Here is a 22,612-nt window from a genome sequence, read left to right as displayed (position 1 = left end):
GCGCCAGCTACTGTTCTAACACTGAGCCATGCCAGTGCTTGGGACTCATTCACAGACTTGCCTTAGGCAGGCCTGGTGTCGGGAAAGGAATCGCGTTATTATGAGTATTGAAGCGCTTTAGAACATCAAATGAAAAACCAGGCGCTACAAAATGTGAATTGCATAACGAGTGGGTCGTGCAAACCTCCAAACCTTTACAAAAGCTTATTTTTCATCACCTAATAACTGTGAAACATACCCAATTCAAGCGTCGTTCCTCATCGTCATCAGCCACTGGATAAAAAATAAAATTCACACAAAATTCGTTGGAAGTGTTTAGCGAACACCACGCTTCTTCGAAGAAAGACGAAAGATATCATATTGGAAGCCGGCCTATTACACAGAAAGCATGAATATTTATGGCGTAGTGGGTACCCAGCTAGTGTGCTTTTAGCATTTACCCAAAGATTGTCTTGAAAAGGCACATAAAGGCCGCTTTTAGAGCTCTCGCTGTGACTGTGTTGCGCTTTCCGCGTGGGCTGAGCGAACTTTTGGAAAAGACAGGCCCCCCGTCGCAGTGCCCAAACGGTCCGTAAGACTCAATACATAGTTATATGCGCGAATGTAATTTCGTACGCCCGTTCAGATTACTCGTTCTGTTGAAATATTCCATTGCCTTCTTCCAGGCAGTGTCTACACTAAGAACAAATCGCACAAAAAACAACAACAAATAGTGATACATAAACAAGTTTCATTTTATTTTGTTTTAATTTCACAATAGCCTTAAAGGTCCCAAGAATGGGTATTACATGGGGGAACAGACACATGAATTAAACGATGTATGTTTACGGTCCGAGAAAGTAAATATAAAAAAATAACAAGAGCACGCTTTCAATATAACCAAACAAACAACAAAAAGAGAACACTAGGAACATCAGAAAAAAATAAAAATAGAGGAAATATATGAAATATTGAAAAAGAAGACGAGAAACAATAAACCAAACTTAGGCCACTAAGAAATGCAGCACACAAGCTAAAAGTAAAATGCAGTCATAATTGTACGCACCACATCTTTGAAATATATAGAATAAATAAAATGTACCATAAACAATGAATTTACAAAATTGTTGACAAATGATGAGAACAAAAAAACATGAAGTAATACTTGACGGTATCTAAAAAGCACTCGTGGTGGATGCTTAATTATAATTGTTGCGTAAAAGTTCCTGAAATGTGGAGAAACCGGGTTCAGTGGCAATGTGGGATGGCAGATTATTTTATGCAACTATTGTTCTAGAAATGAATGAATGGGCATAATGAGCTGTGCGACAGGTTATACATTCTATCTTGAAGATGTGGTTCATGCGTGGAAAGATAGCTGCTGGTGTTTCGAAAATGCGTGTAGGCATGGGTCATAAATTTTATCGAGAAGCGAAAGACGGGCAGTTATGCCCGTCTTTTGCTTTTAGTGCTTTTTTAGTGTTTTTTAGATTTTAGTGCTAAAATATTGATGTAGGGTGAATAATGAGAAAATATGAAACACACTGCATGGTTTTGTAAAGACTCGATGTCATGGGTGATGTACATTTGTGTGGGATTCAATATAGCTGATGCATATTCAATTTTAAGGTGTATTAACGTGATGCAAGCTAGCCTACGGAAAGTATCTGTAGTACACTTGAGGTTACGTTTCAGCTGGCCTAATGAGCGGGGAACTTATGCCAAGGTCAGGCAGATGTGATGATACCATGTGAGGGCAGACTGCAGGTGAACACTAAGATACTTATATGAAGTTGTATCTTGAATTATGTTGTTATTGATTACATATAATGTCGGAATGCGGTGGATGCGCCGCATTGCGACAGTAGCTGTGTTTTAGCTGTATTAATTGTCATCAGCCATGTTGAACACCACGTGTTCATTGCCTTAAGATCAGCTTGAAGAATGTATTTATCTTTGTCACATGAAATTGTTCTATAACTTACTCCGTCATTCGCGAAAAGTCTGATGTTAGAGGACACGCATTTGGGTAAGTCATTAATATAGAATGAGAAACGTAAAGTGCCAAGAGCGCTGCCCTGAGGAACACTGGAAGTTACGTTAGTGGATGAGAAGGGGCTATTGTTAACAGACATATATTGTGATCTAGACGCGAAAAATATTTTAATTCATCCAATAACGAATGGATGTATATTAAGGCTTGTTAGTTTTATTATTAGTTCATGGTCAAGAACGCGATCTATAGCTTTTGAAAAATCCAGAAAAATGGCATCAACTTGAAGTCCTAAGTCTAAACATGAATGTATGTTATATAAAATGCTGGATAACTGCGTTTCGAATGAATAACCTTGACGGAAGCCATGTTGGTACTAAAAATGATGTTGTGGTCTTCTAAATAAATAATGATTGCAGTGTAGATGACATCTTCAAGTAACTTGCAAATGGTACTGGTTAGAGAAATGAGGCATCAGTTTTATGGATGTGTGCGGTCTCCCGACTTAAATATGGGTATTACTTTTGCAACCTTCCAGTCGCTTTGAATATTGTTAGTTGATAGCGACTGCGAGAAGAGTGCACACAATAATGCTGATAAGCAAGGAGACAAATTGTTTAACACTTTATTAATAACGCAATTTTGATCGGATGCAGAAGAAGTTTTAAGGTTATTTAGCGAAGAAGAAATTCCTGCCCCAATAATGGTTATTTCAGGCATAGATACGTCGATGAGGTTGACAACGGAGGGTTATATGGTGTCTTCCCTACTGAAAAAACCTATATAATTCCATACAGGACCCGTATGCTTCAATACAGGGGTTACAGGAGCTAATACAGGAGCTGTACAGGAACCAAATGGGGGTAGATGGGTCTTATACAGGAGCTATATGGTGGTATGTAGGAGCTGAATGGGACCTGGGCAGGACATATAGGGGTATGTAGGAGCTACACAGGCATTATGGGTTTGGTATGTAGGACTCTCATCTAGCACAATATAGGAGCTAATGGGGCTGAATGGGGGCCATACATAGGACTTGATAGGGCTCAATGTCAACCTTGATAGTCAATGTAGTACATCAGTAAACTTATTAGACCAAATACCTAGGCATGCATAACATTTTTGTTTTTTTGTGTGTTGAAAGGGCTAAAATACTAACTTTTTCAGCTCCATTAGTTGGCTGTACACAACCTCAAGAAATAACCAATTTTAACTAGTTCATATCATGAGATGCAAATATGTGCAAAAGTATAACAGATAAGTATATCAGATAATTACCAAAGTACTTTATTTCATTTGATCACCTTAGTTGTACACGTGTTATATTTGCACACATATTGCTGTTCAATTTATGAAAAAAAAGAATATTTTAAATGTTGTATTTGTGCAATGAATAATCTTTCTATGAGAAATCTCTAACAGAAAATAGTGAGTGAGTAATTTTCTATTATATGAACATACACAAGAAGATAAAAGACAATTAATCCTTATATTCAGGAGAGATATACCAAGCCTCGCTCACGTGCTCTGTCATTGAACCAAGGCACAAAGCACAAAGGGCCATGCAGGACTGCCAAGGAAGAGTGCGAATGAGCTCTACGAAGCTTGGACCGCGAGGAAAAAGTGCACAAGACACAGTCGAGAGGCAAGGCGTCTCTGTTATGACATAGCAATTGCGCTCTCTGGTCTAAACACACACAATGAAAGATATCGATGAAGTCTTTAATCTGTACAAGTACAAAATAATTACATACAAACATATTAAAAAGGTTTTGCAATACTGGTATTGTTGAAAGAAAACTACATCCAGTATTCAGATCAATTTTCGATGCACTGCTCAAAACGGTTGATCTGAGAGTTTGGTTGGCTTCGCACAAGCTTGCTCACTTGTGAACGGTACTTGACTGTGTTTATTCCTCAGAATCAGAATAAGAGCAAATAATTATAAAATTTCGTTTGGTGTGCTTCCATCTGAGCCTTTGAAAATGGCTTATTGTACGTCTGCATCAAAGTATCTTCACCACTGGCCAACTAAGTATTTCTAATGCTACTCCTGTCTTACAACAAAATTGATTCAAATATACAGTTTAACTTTCAACGCATTACTTTAAATAGTTGAATAAGTGTTTGGGTGGCACAAGCTTGCTTGCTCGTAAAATGTACTTGGCTGTGTTTATTGCTCAAAAGCTAAATAGGAGCAAATAGTTCTCAAGATTTTGTTTCGTGTGCTTTCATCTGAACCTTTGAAAACTTCTTGTTGTATGCATTCATATATCACATCATTCCAACTCAACAGCTAATGGTCACGATACTCATGTCTTGCAAACAAGAGTTGCTCAAGTTGTTGTTTTGAGCTTTCTTGCATTACTTGAAAAGGTTGGCAATAGTGTTTAGTGGCACAAGTTTTCCTCTTCGTGATACTTGGCTGGGCTATCACAGAGAAGGTGTACATTAGCAAATATTTCTCCACGATTTGTTTTGTGCGCTTTTGACTGAACCTTTTAAAACGGCTTGTTGTATGCTTGCATGTATAGCATCATCCCCATTGGTCAGCTATTTGTAACAGTACTCTTGTCTTGCAAATAAAAGGGGCTCAATTTTTCATTTTGAGTTTCCATGTATTGCTTAAAACGGTTCATGAGAGTGTTTTTGTGGCACAAGAATGCTTGTCTGTGATACTTGGCTGTGTTTATCACTCAGAAGGTGGACAAGAGAAAATAATTCTCTACGCTTTCTTTTGTGCGCTTCCATCTGAACCTTTCAAAACGTCTTGTTATATGCTTGCATGTACAGCATCATGCCGATTGGACAGCTATTTGCAACGGTACTCATGTCTTGCAAACAAAAGGGGCTCAATTTTTCATTTTGAGTTTCCACGTATTGCTTGAAATGGTTGATGAGAGTGTTTTTGTGGCACAAGTATGCTTGTCTGTGATACTTGGCTGTGTTTATCACTCAGAAGGTGGACAAGAGGAAATAATTCTCCACGCTTTGTTTTGTGCACTTCCATCTGAACCTTTCGAAACGTCTTGTTATATGCTTGCATGTACAGCATCATGCCCATTGGACAGCTATTCGCAATGGTACTCATGTCTTGCAAACAAAAGGGGCTCAATTTTTCATTTTGAGTTTCCACGTATTGCTTGAAATGGTTCATGAGAGTGTTTTTGTGGCACAAGAATGCTTGTCTGTGATACTTGGCTGTGTTTATCACTGAGAAGGTGGACAAGAGGAAATAATTCTTCACGCTTTGTTTTGTGCGCTTCCATCTGAACCTTTCAAAACGTCTTGTTATATGCTAGCATGTAATGCATCATGCCCATTGGACAGTTTTTCGCAATGGTACTTGTGTCTTGCAAACAAAAGAGGCTAAATTTTTCATTTTGAGTTTCCAGGTAATGTTTGAAATGGTTCATGAGAGTGTTTTTGTGGCACAAGAATACTTGTCTGTGATACTTGGCTGTGTTTATCACTCAGAATGTGGACAAGAGGAAATAATTCTCCACGCTTTGTTTTGTGCACTTCCATCTGAACCTTTCGAAACGTCTTCTTATATGCTTGCATGTACAGCATCATGTCCATTGGACAGCTATTCGCAATGGTACTCATGTCTTGCAAACAAAAGAGGCTTAATTTTTCATTTTGAGTTTCCACGTATTGCTTTAAATGGTTCATGAGAATGTTATTGTGGCACAAGAATTCTTGTCTGTGATACTTGGCTGTGTCTATCACTGAGAAGGTGGACAAGAGGAAATAATTTTCCACACTTTGTTTTGTGTGCTTCTATCTGAACCCTTGAAAACAGCTTTTTGTACGGATTCATGTACCGCATCGTCCCAACTGAACAGCTAATGGTCACGGTACTTATGTCTTGCAAAGAAGAGTGGCTCAAGTTGTTGTTTTGAGCTTCCACTCATTGCTTAAAATAGTTGACAAGAGTGTTTAGTGGCACAAACTTTCTTGTTTCTGACGCATGGCCGTGCTATCACAGAGAAGGTGCACAATAGCAAATAATGCTCCATGCTTTGCTTTGTGCACAAGATGCTCATGTGCTGTGACATGAGTATCGTTACAAATAGCTGTCCAATGGGGATGATGCTGTGCACGTAAGCGTGCAACAAGCCATTTTCAATGGTTCAGATGAAAGTGCACAAAACATAGCATGGAGAATCATTGTGCGCCTTCTCTGTGATAGCCCAGCCAAGTATCAGGAAGAAGAAAGCTTGTGCCACCAAACACACTCATAAACCATTCAAAGCAATGCATGGAAGCTCAAAACAACGACTTGAGCCACTTTTGTTTGCAAGACATGAGTATTTTGACCATTAGTTCTTCAGTTCGAATGATGTGGTGCACAAATTTGCATTGTTTGAAATATGTTATCTGAGTAATTGTGTGACACAAACTTGCGCATTTTCTGCTTGCCTGTTTTGAGTTTTCTTTAAAGACCTAGGAAACGTCATGTGAAGACATCTCTCTAATTTTATTGAGGGACGTAATCTTGCAGTGCCATGCAAGCATGGTTTAAAGAAAATGTTGGTGTAGTGTAACTGCAGAGAGAATTCATTCTTCAAAGAATTGAAGAGAAGTGTCTAGTGTAAGCCCTTTTTATTTACTTTAAGGAAGTATTACACTCATAAAACAAAACCAAGAAATACTTTGTGTCAAGCTTGAATTTCCGTAATATGATGGCAATTGAGTCTTATAACTTGTGAATTCTTATGCGTCACTTTGACATCAGCATGTTAATATTGATTAGCACTCATGAGAAACACTCGATCCTACGCCAGCTAGGAGTCACATAGAGAAGCATACTGGTTTGTTTCTTGTTTAACTTATTATTAACAAGACTGTTAGTATATATTACTCATTTTGTTTTGCACACTTATGCATGGGTGTCAGTAAGGGAAAAAAATTGGGGTAGTTGTCCCCCTCAAGCCTCACTAGCACTTGCACCCACCCAAGCTATGGCAGTGCTTTCGCCCTACACCAGCCATTTTCATCCCTCAAGAGAGAATCCTGCCGATGACCATGCACTTATGGCACCGATAATACAGTTGTGTGAGAGAGCTGATCTCAAGGTGTGTGCTCCTCGGTCATGCGGCTTCGCTGTCTGCGTTGGAGGCGTAACCGATAGATGGAAGACGAGAGAGTAAGCGCGGAGTCTGTAGATATCAAGAGCGACTGCAGCCTCGTTTGCTTCCTCAGTCACACAGGCTGTCTCCCCACTCCTCGCTTTCGTTCCTTATGAATGAAGTTTGTGCGCATGCAGTGTGGCAGGCTTCGATTGTCCTAAAGTGGCTGTAGGCGTTCCGCTTAGTTCGCGGCTCCTTGAATGCACATAGTGGTGTGCTTGAAGCTTGAGCACTGGCAGTTTTAGTGGCAACATGTAGCGAAATAATGTTATGTTTCTACAACTGCGGAGTGCATGTGGCTGCAGTTAGCATTGCTTCAACAAGAAGCTGCGCGTTGAATGTGCGTCAAGTAATATCGTAACCTTCGTAGAATTTTTGGTTAGTAAAAATGGAGCGTGACTGAAAAAAGTACACTAGAAATTGTCGTGGCTAATACGAGAGGGATCACTTTTTGGCCACGGGGTGAAGCATGCGCTATGACAGGAATCAGTGACTTGCAGCTCTAGAAACATAAAATATGTGCTAGCCATGTAAAATTCTAGGAGTTTGGTTAACATAAAAGTTGCTGAGGGATGTGCAGGCCAGTCTCGTGCGTTAAGCTGTCTCACGTTTTAATTGTTCTTCCTACTAGCAGCACTTTAAAGAAGCTCCACCTTATTCAAAACAGAGCTTTACGCATAATTTACAACTTAGCCAAAGACAATTCTCCACAGCTCAGCTGTTTTTACACTATTACTTACGCTGAATTCTGGCATATGCATATACAAGATAAAGAATATATTAATGCTTACAGATACAGTAAGGTCAGCTGAATACTCATCTATGTAACACTTACGGCTCGTGAAAAAATTCTAAACAACACCACACACTAATTACAGGGCCCAGACGAGAATATCTCTACCATTACTCTGTGTATTGAACAAAAAATAGTCAACATCTCGCAGATCTGCGCTTTATGCTTTCGTCGTTAATCTAGATTAACACGGACGAATTTTATTTTTTATGTGTTTTTTTTTCTGTTGGTCTCCTCGAAGTTGGGTGTACTGGTCGCGTTCTTTTGGCGATTATGTATGCTTATGTACGCCAGTTAACGTATGCCGTCACGGCATGCTGCTGAACAATAATCAGCTGGGAAGCTTAGTGAAGTTCAAAAAAGCTTTTTTTTTTCCACATGCTCTCCGCTGTAGGTAGGTCCAGTTTGTTACTGCGTCGATGAGAATCAACGGGATCATCGCAGAATGCTTAACTGCCATTTGCATTTTTGCGCGACCGGATGTTTACGAGCTATAAGTCAACACCACCTGACAACCGCACTACGGAAGCCAAAATACAAATTTTTGGTAGCATGAAAAAAAAAATCTATTGAGACCAATGAAACTTACTACATGCTTTTTTATGCGCGCAAAAAAACGTGAGTTTATGAATTTGAAATTGTGTCAATGAGTTTTCTCTTTCTCGCCAGCTTTGAGTTTTTTTTTCATTGTAACTGCGGGAGAGTTGGTTAACGACAAGCGGCCAAGACAAGCCCATTTCGGAGTCATTCGTCGTCAATATGGCGCTTGCAGTTTGTGCGAAGGGGTTTGTTGCTTGTCTTGTGCTACCGGATTTAAACGTTTCCTGTGTGCAGCCTCTATGCCTCTTCGAACTGTGCGGCAGGTGTGAAACAGATGTGGTTCAGTAAAACCGTGAAAAGTCATTTGAAATGCGGGGTGCACCAAAAGTCACGTTCGTCATTTGCGGAGACAGTTGCCGCGCCGTTGTGGACAACCTCGAGAAGTGCTTCATATCGCTGAGCGTTGCCGATATGGCAAAAAAGGCCATTATCGGCAAAGTGAGCCGGGTAAGGACATCAAGAAGAGCTGCTATTACAGGGATGTCCACCTTCTTTGAGGTGAGTGTCATTTTATTTTCCATGACGTTTTCGCTGGCGTGCGTTTAGGCGAACAAAGGAGGGCACAACGAAAACGTGTTTGAGTGCGTGTGTGTTTTATTTTTTTATGTGGCACATTTTATCCGTGTGTTGTGTATGTTGGCATGCTGCACCTGATACCGCGCGCTCGTGTCCCATGAGATCTTTCGATCACAATCATAACCGATCTGGATCAAAATGTATTATGTGCGGCTGCACAGTGACCTAAGTTGTAGCTGGCACTGTTGATCGCGATCAAAAACCGCATTCGGGTCGGCCCTGATGGGGCTGGAAATGTCCGGTGTGACACTGGTAGAGTTATTAATATATGAACAAGTCGACGTCGCTATTCCTGATGGCAAACCTGCACTACATTGCATTTATTTATTGTTCGCATGTAATAGTCACACATTCTACGTTTTCATTTGTGTGGTTATTTATAGTAGCCTGCTCTCCAACTTTATGTGTTCTCTGATTAAACTATTTTTACTGACTTCGTGCAGATGGAAAAAAAACGACTCGCCGTGCAACACAATCTTTTCTACCAGAGTGACTGTGAAAAGAACGTCAGAACTTGGAAGGTAAATGTGGTTTAATAGTAAAACTTATTTTAACAACATATACAAAATGCTAACTTCCAATGTCCTGGTTGCTTTCACAAGCCGCACGTCTATACAATAGTCGCTCATTCATGTACATTTGTGCTAATTGGCTAGGCAAGGGTCACTCATTCTATGTTGCAATTTTTTTTTTCAAGTTCTGTTCGGTCGTGAAGTAGTAACCAGAGCGAAAATGAAGACTGCTTAATTTGAAACAGTTAGGTACATATACCAGCTACATCTGTACATATTTGCCATTTTGATTCAGACATTTGACAGTGTGTAGCACCAACTCATTAATTATTTATTCACAATACTGCAGCCTAGCATAGCCCAAGCTGCAGTGGAATTACAAGAAAGGAGAATGGTACAGAAATAATTAGTAACAATACTGGCACCACACGTAAATACGTCAGTTTTGCCGGGATGATTCTTACAAAGAAAAAGAACAGCACTAATAGTTAGCAACCACACTTTTGACTTAGTAATGTAAGAGTCTCAGTGATTTAGTATTCAGCACAACAAATGTTGATCAAGGGCTTCATCAGAACTGTCTGCCTTGCAACTTCCTTTACTCTCTGCCTAGAAGTTCAGTAAGCGAGTCTGCATCAAGCAGCAGAGCGAAGAACAGGACTGGGTGAAAGCACAGGCCTTCTAGCCAGCATTTCATGTTAGCAAAAATATGGCAATCAGAGATAGCTATGTTGAGTCTGTATGGTGTTGGGCGACTGAACTTCCCGCTGCTTCCTCTGTGGCCCCTTGTTGTCATGAAAAAAAAAAAGACAGTGTCTTATGTCTCTCTTTGCTTATTCTTAATTGCGCTCTGTAGACATTTGAGAGTTAGACCTACAATACTGCAGTGAGGGTCATGCCATGTCCCATGAATAAGTGAGGCATAAACTTGCAAAGGCTCATGGGATTCATGCCATCTGCACCAGCTACCATTTCAATGGCTCTCTGCGTGCTGCATCACTCCTTGAGTATTGGCGTTTATCCGTGTCACTCGCTTTCTTCATGGTAACCCGACGCATATGCTGCAAATTTTTAGCACACAATAGCATGGCCGCACCTACGACTGACCACAAAAGAGAAGCATGTGCTGTGATTGCCAAATAATATTTTCATTTGAAGTGGCAAACAACCGACTGGATGTGCTATCACAAATATGTGTTTTCTTTTAAGTGGCGTGGCCTTGGTTGTCACGTCTTTCAACTAATTTTACACTTGCATAATAATGCACATCACCGACTAATGTGCTTATTTTTGCGTGTTTGCCTCAGTGAGGGCGCTCAGCTGTTTTTGCATTTGCAATTGAAACACTCTGTCGCTGTCTCAGATTGTTGGATATATAGTATCTTGTATCAACGTTCACCATGTGCAATGAGTATCATATGTTACTAAAACTACGTGTTCAGCGGTGACGGCCTGGTAAAATGTTCAAATGTTCATGAATGACATCGACTTTTATTTAGTAAAGTCGAGCTTCTTAGGCGTTTCGGCATTGCATCGTTTTTGTGAACAAGCTGGTATAGGCGATGCTCACCTCACAGTCAGGCACCGTGTTTGTTAAGCCTTGTTACCTGTCCTGCTCGCATGTGCACCAGATCAGGTATGAATAAATTTACTACGTAATGAATGCTTGGAGGAACAGTTGAAATCACTAGCAACACATTGTATACCTGTTCTGTATATAGAATAGTGGAGCGCCCTTTCTTGTCTACATAGCATTACTGACACATCATTTTTTCCAATTGGTACGAAGTCGTCGCCTTCTTAACCACTACTAATTGTGCATACATCACTGCAATTGGTGCCGTGGATTCCACGGTGTCACCCCTGGCATGATATCATGCGGCTGTTGGCTGCTCTGTCTTGCTGTTTTCTGTATCAAGCTCAGAGCTGGCTGCACGTTGCATAGCGGCCGTGCATTTTAAAACAAATGCCGTATGCTTGTCGTAGCTGTGTAGATAGTGATTGTGGTTGTGCTGATGAAAACTACACATCCAAACGACTTTTGTACTTCAGTCTTGGCGCCTTAGATTCTCTTTCGACGTGCCAATATGTTGATGGCACGTAGTCAACCTGCCATGGATCTTTGCTTGGAGCGCCTGTACATAAATACCGAATGTGTCAAACGAAACCATCCATGCAGGATTGTTGATAAATATTACTCACCTTACGCTAGACATATACCACTCACCATGTCTCTCCACAAAATTTCCTTCAATTTTCTATCTTTGTTCCAAGGGAATCTGAACATTTTCTCCCGTTTGGCACTATTTTCGACAGCTGCACAGCCGACTATGATTGTGCAAATGACTAGATTTCAACACAATTGAAAGAAAAGCCCTGTCTACGTCTCCAAAAGCGTGGCCAGCGAAACAGCGTGTCACGAATATCTTTAACTAGGAGCCGATGCAGATGGCAAATCTCATGAGTCTTTGTGGGTTTAAGCCTCACCTATTTTATCAAGGAAACACCACCATTTATCTCGCCAAACACAGCAGCCATGCACTTCTTCTTGGAGAAGGTTCACTTGAATTTCTTTGCGCTCATCGGAATGCTTCTGTTTGTATTGCACCTTCAGTTCTGGAGTACATCATGGTAGTGCCAGAGAAATGTCAAAATGGCACCCGTTTATCGTTTTGTTTTCATGACCAGTCAGCATTTTAGGAACTGACTGCACGCAGTTTGCAGCACTAGAGTCTCACTCTGTGTCCAACCATGGTATACCATTTGTGCTGTATTTGTATTGAGCTGACTGCAATATTTTGGGAAATGAATTACTCAGCCCGAAAATTCTGACCCCATGATTTTACCGAATTATCTGATCCGTTCAGTCAACAAAATCATAGTTTTACACTTGCTTCATTCCCAGTCAGTTTGCATTGTAAATATTGTACATCATGCTTCTAATTTCCTACACTATTGCAGTGCCTTGCTGTCATGTATTGAAAGTGGTGCTGTACACATTGCTCAATATTCCATGAATTTCAGCTGCACTGCACTGCTCAGCACCCTGAAATTGAATTCTAGCACACATTTCACACTTATCCGAGGCATGCTTACATGGGTTTTGCGTCAAGAACTGAAAGCTGTGACCTCATAAGATAGACAGGCACACTAAAGAAATCGTACAACACATATGCGTTGCATCATGAAATTTTAATTGCTTTTTATTCGGAGGCCAGTTTGACTTTGAAAAATATAGGCATTGTATTTTATGAGCTGAAATGTATCTCCGGAGTGTCAACATGCCAAAGCTAGCTTCTCAAGTTATACTCATGCTGACTCTATGTTTGTTACGTTCATGAAGCAGTTAATTTTGTAATGATTTGCATAAATTCATGTGGCTAAATCACTGCATAAACATCAGTCTGCAAATATGATGTGCAATTGTGCAATTATTGCATAGTTATAAATTAAGGAGCACATGCAGCTGTTGCGATCAGCAACACAGCAGACAGTATGATATTCAAGTTAATATTCATGGCTACCTATGAAGTAATATATGACTTAGTAAGGTAGTTACTGCAACTGTACTCTTAAGGTACGTGTAACTGGAAAGTACAGACTTTGTAGTATGTTGTGTTTATCGAAAAATTCTCAGCAAGTGCTCCTGGAGAGTGAATGATAATTCGACAAGGTTTGAAGAGTAGGCTCTTGCTCAGTCATCGGTCAATATTTAACGTGGAAGTGGAAGAATCACAGAGAATAAAAAATGCACATCTGTGCGTCTAGTTAAGCACTTTCTTGAATGCCCATGCATACACGGCTTTATTTCGCATTCACTCGGCAAATGAAAACAGTGAAGATGGTGGTAGAGGAGAAGAGGCTACTTATTTAGCACCTGTATTTAGCAAGAAAGTAGGGAGGTGCTTGCTCTGTTAGGAGTGCTTACTCTGGATTTTATGGCATTTAGAGCGTCTCTACTGAGTGGTAATATTTTGGGTTTTATATACACTCCCAAGACCCCCCACCCCACCCCTCAAAAAAAAAAAGTCGCAGAAGGCAGCGATTCAAGAAAGAAAAAGAGCCCTGTAGGATGGCTCTGGCAATTAGAAGCTTGTTTGATTGAGCCTCCTCCAGAAAGAGAAAATTTTTACAATGGAACGAGTGGATTGAGCAACAAATAGAGGCTTTGGAGGAAAGGAATGGCAGACTTCAGAACCCCTCTCAGCCATAGGTCGGCAAACTCCCTCACAAGCCGAGTCACTCAAACTTGGATTGGGCCATAAATGAGAATCTGAATGAGCCATATGTGCAAATACATTTTGCGATTGAGTGAGCTTCACTTTTTTTTTGGTCGGCCTGTGCTTTCAACATACCTTCGACAATTTAAAGATAGAGTTTTCGGTGAGCCTGTAGTTCGCGCTCTCTTCTTTTTCATTCATCTATAGTTAACACTGGCCCATCTTCCCTATGTAGGTATGGCCGAAGCTAAAAGGAACATGTTACTTTACGCCTGTATGGTAATCAACAAAATTTTTGGTGTGATTACGAAACAAATGTGAGTCCAGCTTCTTGTCCCCTCTCGATGTTTTTCAGCATTACATTATATCTCGCCTAGTACCTAGTCTATTGGTGGTCATAATGCATTTATGTTGTATCTGTTTATCACTCTCTTTAGCCCCTGAGCTATGTTGTGAATGTAGGTACTACCCACGACACACCCTTTACATGCTACGCTTCTCGCTTATTATGTTCACAGAAGTCCAACATAAATCTCTACCAACAAGCTCAGCTGTCCATTACTCTAAGTTGCAAATTTCTATAATGTAGTGAACATTCTTTTTCATGATTTCTTAATGCCTATTATCTGTCACCCCTTAGGTTTCAGTGATATCCTCCAGGTCAGGCACCTTCGGCAGAAACACTGCAGCTGCTGCTACCACCACCACGACCTATATTTCACTTCAGCCATTGCTGCATCACAACCAGTATTACAACTTCTGAGCCGCTACCACAGTCCTTCCCAATGATGCCTCACCTTGACAGGGCTTCACATGCTTCAAGAAGAAGCTGTCAGGCAAGTGTGTACTGTTAAGAAATTTAGCTTTCAATAGCACTGATGTTTTCAATGGGCAGAATAATTGACAAGTCTGCCAACTTCATGCTTCTTGAACAGGGTTGAAACTACGTGTGTCTGTCAGTGTAGGGAACCAAGTTTATGTGAATTTCAAAGTAGCTTATTTTTGTTTTATTTTACAATATTGCAGGCCCCTTCTCGGGCCAATGCAGGAATGGGTTGAACTTGAATACACAAAAATGTGAGGAAAATAAATCGAACTTATGTACAAAGCAAGTAAGAGCAAGAAATATGCACATTGTATAGTATACAGGTGTTCACATAAGTTCTGAATTCTGTTCATAAATTTGACAGAAGAGCAGTTCACAATATCAGCGGGCAGCATATTCCCTTGCTACAGAACTAAATAATATTTGTAAGGGTTATGTTATTAATTTTGTGTATGAAGGAAGCAGGGTAAGCAAACGTTAGAAGAAAGTACTTTTCCATTGTTTACTAGATATGAAAGCAGATTCTTTTTCTACAATTTTCGTGTACCGTGCAATCCTGAGCGAGTGCTCCCACTATGGTGAAGGTGACGAGAATCGGAGGGGGGGGGGGGTTCTTGCTCGGTCTTGCATCAAAAAATCAAGATTATGGTGAAAAAGTCGCATGTGCTTCCAACGAAACTGATACACTTTAATAAATATGCAAGAATTCACTATGATTCTGCAACCTCGTTGCACTTCTAAATAAAGGAAGTGAAGGAAACTACAGAAATGGCAAAAAGGCGGCGGGGGGGGGGGGAGTGCTTGCTCAGTTGTTCGTACATGTTTTAAATATCTTGAAAGAGAGAGGATGGAACTTGCTTATGTGTGGGCACTTGCTTGAGATATTACAGTATTGTCCTCATCCTGCGTATCTTTTTTTAATCAACTGAAAAAAGCGACCTGAAAGCAAATGGCCCTTTTATATATGGTATATTTGACGCTTATTTTCTTTCTAAATTGACGAAAAGCATGAAGTTTAGCATTTTTTAGCAAAAAGAAAAGGCTGTCCAACTAGTGTTGTTTAAGCATTTACCGAAGTCAGACACAGTGAAATAGATAAGGTGGCACAGTAAAAAAAATAAGTCAGCACAGAAAAAAAAATGTGCAATTTTTATTGCATAAGTAGAACTCCATCTTCTCGAAACGGCATTTTTTGTTATGTCAGTGTGATAATTTTAAAATGGCAAAAAATGTCATGCTGATTGTTTGTGCACGTACTCAAGCAACACATGGTGGTGTACTGAACTGAACTTGATCCTTTAGAATAACTTTCATTTGATCTTAAAGAAAGTGTGCAAAATGTCCAAAATCATGTACAGGAGCAAAAAAATGCAATTTTTTAAATAAAGTAAACCATACTTTGGTTCGGTCAATAGAACGCAAGGCTCTGAACAAATTAGTATAAACTTTTGGTTGCTATCATTACATGCTCAAAAATGATTACAATGGGGTAAAAAATACGTGGAAGTCTGGGACTTGCCGGTCTTCTCTAATCAACACAGTGCTCTGAAGTAAGGCAGTGTTTACATACACCCACAGAGCTGTCATATTCAATAATGGCAAAGTAGATACATAGAGCAGAAAAGTTATTGTCGCTACCCCTTAATTGGAGGCAGTGACCGGGTAGACTCCAATGGCTGACTTAACATCCCCCAAAATGCACTGCTAAAGCTTGAACAGTTTAACATCAGGCCCTTTTAGCAGGGGTGCAGCAGCTGTGCCAATCGCGCCAATTTGATACAATTCCCGATTGTTGCACCGAGCTGGGCCAAACCCGTGAAATTGTTAAAATTGCACCACGCTGCGTCAAAATGCCCAGCCAGCCTCAATTTTTTTCGGGTGTACTAATTGCGGTGAGCAATGCAGGCCATGTCGGCCACCTGCAGCTTTGCACCATCACTAAAAGCGTGCAAACCTGAAGTAAACTGCCTAGAATATACCTAAAATAATCTAGCCACCCACCCTATGCTCGTGAGACGTGATCGACCTGATAAAGTAACAACACTGCATGTCTATCGGTCCGCTGACCACAACAGATACGTATCGGCGGGATGGCAGAACTTTAAAACAAAAATGTGTTGCACCAACCCTTCGCGGAAAATGTAAGTTCTCTTGCCAGAAACGCGGATATGGCTTAATGAGGCTTCGACGTGCTGTAAATGCCGGTGTTGATTACCTTAGCAGTGGCAAATAACAAATTTTGGCTGGAAGCTGCGTCCTTGCCACGGTCTTGGCGAAGATATCTAGTACCGTCGCCGGGGCAACGGGCGTGCGCCGTTGTTACTTTATCTGGTCAAACTCGTCTTGCAAGGTAGCCGAAGCGGCACATAGCCCCATGCTGAAAAGGGTGGGTGGGAGGGGGGTGGTGAGCGGTAAGAAAATTTGTTGACTTTCGTTCTAAAGCTGCTTGAGTCACCTTTGCCGCACTAGACCAGTGCCTGCGAAAAAGCGTGTTGAGATATTTACAAGGGGCTGTTCGCGATACTGGGACACTTCACATCTTGCTCAGTTACTCATGCGTTTGTACACCATTAAATTCTGAGTACCAGTATAATTACTGACATATAAATAAGCTACTGTCAATCATTTGAAGCAGTGTGTGACATTTATGCTTCTCTACAGAAATAAACTAAATTGTGTGCCAATTTTTTTTTAACCACCTCTACTTCTCGTTTTTACGAATCTTCCAAATTTCAAGCTCACAATATCGGCAGATTGATATTGAAATTCTCAGAGTTTGTCAATTGATTTAACAGGTGCAGTAAACGCTAATATGGACTTTATCATTGGTTCCTTAGCGAGGTGGTTCAAAATACTACCTTCATTGAAATAGTAGTAAATAGTATGCTCACACTACATAATTTAGGTTATGTTGAATTGTTTATACATGTTTTTTCTCTAAATGTAAGCCACCTTTTTTTATAGTGCTCCAAATTCGCTATGTCATGATAAAAATGCATGTTCTTTTTTTCCATAACCAGCTCTGAACTTGGAATTTAGTGCTCCAAAAGTAACATTTTGCTGCTGCAAAATTGCTCCAAATGCTATTTCGGCTGTTTTACTCCTGTTTTAGCACGCCAGCAAATGCTGGTTGGGGTCCAAAGATAAAGTCTTAGCTACGAGTTTTGTTACAAGCACGAAGCAATGAAGGAAATAGGAGCAAATGGGAATGCTATACAAAGATTAGCACTTAACTCTTTAGATTCCATTTCACAAAACGAAACACTGGTTAAAGTCAATGTCAGTGCTGCTGAGAGTGAGTGGGTTTTTGTGCTGTCGGTAGTCTCAACGAATAGAAAGTGCTGAGAGCACACCACGTAAACAAGCCATGTAGTGATATTTATCTGAATAGCATGCACCAGCACTCATAACTGCGCCCTTATGTTCAATGGTAGCAGCTGTTGAAAGTGTCCATATAATTGCCATTGCAATATTTTATTCTAAATGAATGGCTAGTTAAATCACTGGACAACTCAAGTGGGTATAACAATGATGGTGAGACAATCATCAAGTATTACTCATCGCAAGCATGAAACTCAGGCACTCCAGAATATTCAATCCTTCAAGCAATGATTTCATCACCAGCCCGACTAGTCCCTCCATGTAGACTGCAGTATTGACCAGGAGCTCCCCTGCTGCAGTCGGTGAATACTTGTTACTCCTCAGTGTCGAGACTCTCTTTCAAAACACCTCCTCAGTGACTGCACAGCATCATCTATAAAATCTTCATCATAGACCGACTGACTGATGCCCTATTAAGGTGCTATTAGGAGCTGTTTTGTATGCAAAACATCACACTGCATTGTTTCAAATTTTTTCTGGTCAGTGTTTTTCTCGGCAGCGATGTAAGATGATCGATGGTACTACTTAATAATGTAACACTTCTCTGGACAACCGAAGAACTCTTCTATATCATAACACATTGCCTTACCAGCTGAACCACTTCTGCATTTACCCTGTCTCTGCGTGCTTATATTGAGCAGCACCCTGCATAGGTTAAAAAGAAATCTGCGAATCATTCACACTCACTCATGAAATATATTTTTTCCTTAGGCCTTACTAGTGGACTCAGACTCGCTGCTCATTGCAAGTCTGACAAGTCTGGTGAGTAGACTTCCGAGTCCGTTAAAATATGATGATCTTTTCCGCACATGATTTCAATGCTCCTTAACAGCAATGTGTTGGATAATTGGTGCTCCAGTTGATGATCTTTTCCACACATGGTTTAAATGCTCCTTAACAGCAATGTGTTGCATAATTGGTGCTCCAGTTACAGCCTTTCAATCTCAGACCTTTATATAGTGACTGCAACCCAGTAAGGTAATCTTTATTCAAAGAGATGGCACCTCAGATATTTTATTAGAATGTCCCGGGAAGAAATTCACAGGAGGGCATGTCAAGGAACCTCGACTCCCCCCCCCCCCCCTCTTGTAGTTCTGGCCTCTCAGCTATAAATATTGAGTCGGTGCACAAATGCTTGTGCATTGAGATATGTGTGAGCTGTGAAAACTGAGAGCTCAAGGCGCGATTTCATGTGGAGGGAGGCCGCTACACTGCCACGAGACACTGCAAGGTGCCAGCTGGAGCACCTATTATGCAATATATTGCTTTTATGGAGCACTGAAACTGTAGGTGAAAAAGATAATCATATTTTAACGGACTCGTAAGTTGACTCACCAGACTTGGTCATTGGTCACTAACAGCACAAAAACCCTTCACTCTTGGGAGCACTCACATTTGCTTTAACCAGCGTTTTGTTTTGTAGAGTTAAGTGAGATTGAATCCAAAAGAGGTTACTGCTAATCTCGATTCTCAATTGCTATGATTCTTGAACAAGGGTGCCAATAGTTGCCATTTGCACCCTGGTTCGAGGAATATTGACATGACTCATCCATGCATAGCAAAACAAAGGCAAAGCCTTGAAATGAATAAGTTTCTTGCATGCTTTTTTCATAGCACTGTAGCAGCTTCTACATGACATTGTGTCCTGAGTTCTCATTTTTTTGGGGGGCTTTTGCACCAGCATTTGGTGAGAAGCATGCTGGCTATTGCGCGGTGCCTTCTTTCAGAGGAGGGTGCAGGAGCATGCATGCTTCAGAGAAACAGCTGTTGATAGCTCGTGTAGCTGCAAAGGGCTCATTAGGGGCTATGCTTGGGGGCTTCTTTTTTAATGCTGTTTAAGTGCTCATTTGTGTCAGCTGTGGTTGCATGCTTGTCTGGAAGCACCTTATTTTATGGCTGACTTAACTATCCACTTTTTTTGCTTTTTGGGGGGCAGCACCCAGGGGGGGGGGACTGCCGCTTACAGTTCTGGCTCTCATAAATAAGAAAGTGGGCAGCTTTGTTTTTTTTAAAATTTTTGTTTGCTGTTGATGCATTAATACTCATCTCTACGAGTTCCACGACATTCCTCATACAGCCTGAATATGCCATTTACACTCCTGCAGCTTGCACTTATCTTTTTTATATCCATGTACTGTATTTGCTCACATAATAATTGTATTTTCTTCATTTTTGGATAATTTACTGATATAAAGGTGTGGTTTGTACAGTGGGTAAAGTTTTGGAACAGGTCGACTAAATTTAAAACTGGAAGCTGGAATTGTAATGACTACGTTGTGCCATAACAAAACCATATCAGGTTGAAGAGTTCCTGCCTTCAAGTTACAGGCACATGTTTGCATTACCTTGTAATGAAGAAGCCCTGAAAAGCCTTTCCAAGTAATCATCAAATGTCTTCATTAGAGAAACTTAATTCATCCTAAATCGACTGTTGCAAAAAAATTTTGCAATCTGCGAAATACTAGCGGAGCTACAGGCATTCGTCACATACTTTACGTGCTTTCTTTCATCTTTCGTTCGAGTGAGCTCACTCAAAGCCACGCAGGAGGGGATGACTGGGGGACAAGAAGCTATGCCTATTTATCAACGTGCGTCCTGAAGTTGAGCTCTTTTATCCCCCCCCTTTTTTTTTTCTTCAAACATGGGGCTTCTTCTCAGTGTAATCACGAACATGTGCACGGGCATAAGGCAGCCTCCGGTTGCGGTTGTACACATTGCACTTGAAGCGCAGTCAGTTGAATTTGGAGCCTTATTTGTTTAGGGGAAACAGCGTTTTTCAGGTGACTGATAATAAATTATGAATTACAGGCTGCGTGTTGCCCCATCATGTCTGTCTCACATGCTCTCAGGTGCCTCGACTACCCTCGGCAGCATTTTCTGACCATGCTCGAAAAGGGTTGCTGGGCCACTTAAACTGCTTCATGGAGAGTGTTGTGTATACTATACTGAATTTGTGAAAGAAATGCCCATTTTAGCATGCCTAATTCCTGTATATCTGCCATCTGCTACACTTTATAAGAACAATTTGAAAAAGATTTAAGTGATGACAGTAGATGATCGAGGCCCTTAAATTGCTGGACATTAAATGTTACCGTCAAGGCACTCAAAGAACAGGAGGAAAAGGTCGCTCTGGTGCAAGTGTGCCCTTAATTGGCTATGCTTTATATGGTTTTGCCTGCTTCAACATCATCAAAGTGCTTGAAGAACAAGAAGAATAACTCTCTGTGGCAGGAGTGTGCGATAAAATGCTCAACTATTTCTGGTTTTCCCACTTCTCTTGAACTTTACAGTATGTGTGCCAAAGTGAATTCTAATATTGAAGTGTGTGTGCAAATTGAATATTTTTCTGAAATTTCTCGAATACTTCTAGAATTTTTTCAAATACTTCATGTGAAATTCTAGAAAAAGTTGGAGAGGCTTCCAAAGTTTATTCTTATGAGATGAAAGTCTTCCTTTTCGCAAAATTGATAAGTGTTGGTAGGGTGGCGTTTCCTAGTTGCCTTATAAAGAATAAGGCAATGCACAATTGAATTTATATATGCACAGATGTGTTCATATGCACGATTTCATGCAGCCAAAGAGTTGATCAAATTTCAGGTCAAAAAGCAGTATAAGTAAGCCCTTGTCTCTGCCACACCTATCTTCTCCTTGTTAGAATCAGCCTTTTCTAGAGTCAGTACATTTGCGACCGTAGCTGAGCCAGAAAGTCAGCTTTCATGCAATACGAGTGTGATGAGGTGAAACATATTAAAAATTTGGAGGGTCCCTTTCAGTCAGACATTGACCCTATTTTTTGTCTCTGGTAAGTTATAATAGTTCAAATAGCAAAATTTGCCGTACGAATTGAATCAAATAGCAAATATTATTCAAAAGATATTCAAAAATATGAATATTTGCGTACCCCTACTTATTGTTTACTTCAAATTTTTACCCCATTTTTCGTTCTCAGTAGAAAAGACATGTGCCCTTCTAAATGCTGTGCTAAGGCCACAGATCACAACTCATGCACGTGCCTAGAGCTCCACGCATATTCTTCTGTGAGACCTTCTATTTAGCTGTTTGAATTCAAAATTGTGAAACCTCGTGGATCAATTTTCACTATTGAAACTTCATTTTTTGAAGTAGTTATGCTAGTAAGTGTTAAGTGTTAAAGCAACAATTTGAGGATGAGTGTAACGATGTTAACTCCCACACACAAGAAAGAAGGATCACAGAGACATTTTTCCCCTGCAGGTTCATTTGAGAGGCAGAAGAAGGAGCAGTGGGCTTGGCTGCGGTCGTAATGCAAGGAGGCTACAAAGCTCCTGTGGAGTGTCCTTCAGCTTCAGAACAAGAGCCTCATAGTAGCCCCGCATTGGAGTATTTGTGCATCAAGAGGACAAAGAAGTGCCCCTGAACGGGGCTCTGACAGCGAGAAATTTGGAGGTTGTAGCTAGTGATTATTGCTTAAAGAGGTACTGACGCAAATTTTTGTCTTGCAATATTAACATTGTTGACAGCCTATTAGTCACAATGTGGTGGATTGCTTGCTGCAGCATGGGACAGATGGACAATTGCTGTCTGTTTATTACAGACTAGTTTTAGCTTGGCACAGTTC

General features: G+C 40.6%; 1 long non-coding RNA gene across 1 annotated transcript; it reads left to right on the top strand.

Annotated features, from left to right (window-relative positions):
- Positions 1-9,460: 9,460 nt before the first annotated feature.
- Positions 9,461-22,389, top strand: LOC119161276 (uncharacterized). Its single transcript, XR_012884226.1, has 3 exons — positions 9,461-9,597; positions 14,449-14,644; positions 22,249-22,389. It is a non-coding gene; the product is annotated as an uncharacterized LOC119161276 (long non-coding RNA).
- Positions 22,390-22,612: the final 223 nt, after the last annotated feature.

The sequence above is a fragment of the Rhipicephalus microplus genome, chromosome 6 (assembly GCF_043290135.1).
Source record: "Rhipicephalus microplus isolate Deutch F79 chromosome 6, USDA_Rmic, whole genome shotgun sequence".
NCBI classification, from domain to species: Eukaryota; Metazoa; Arthropoda; class Arachnida; order Ixodida; family Ixodidae; genus Rhipicephalus; species Rhipicephalus microplus.
Note: the sequence above shows the minus strand (reverse complement) of the source record. Positions and strands in the feature narration are given on the sequence as shown.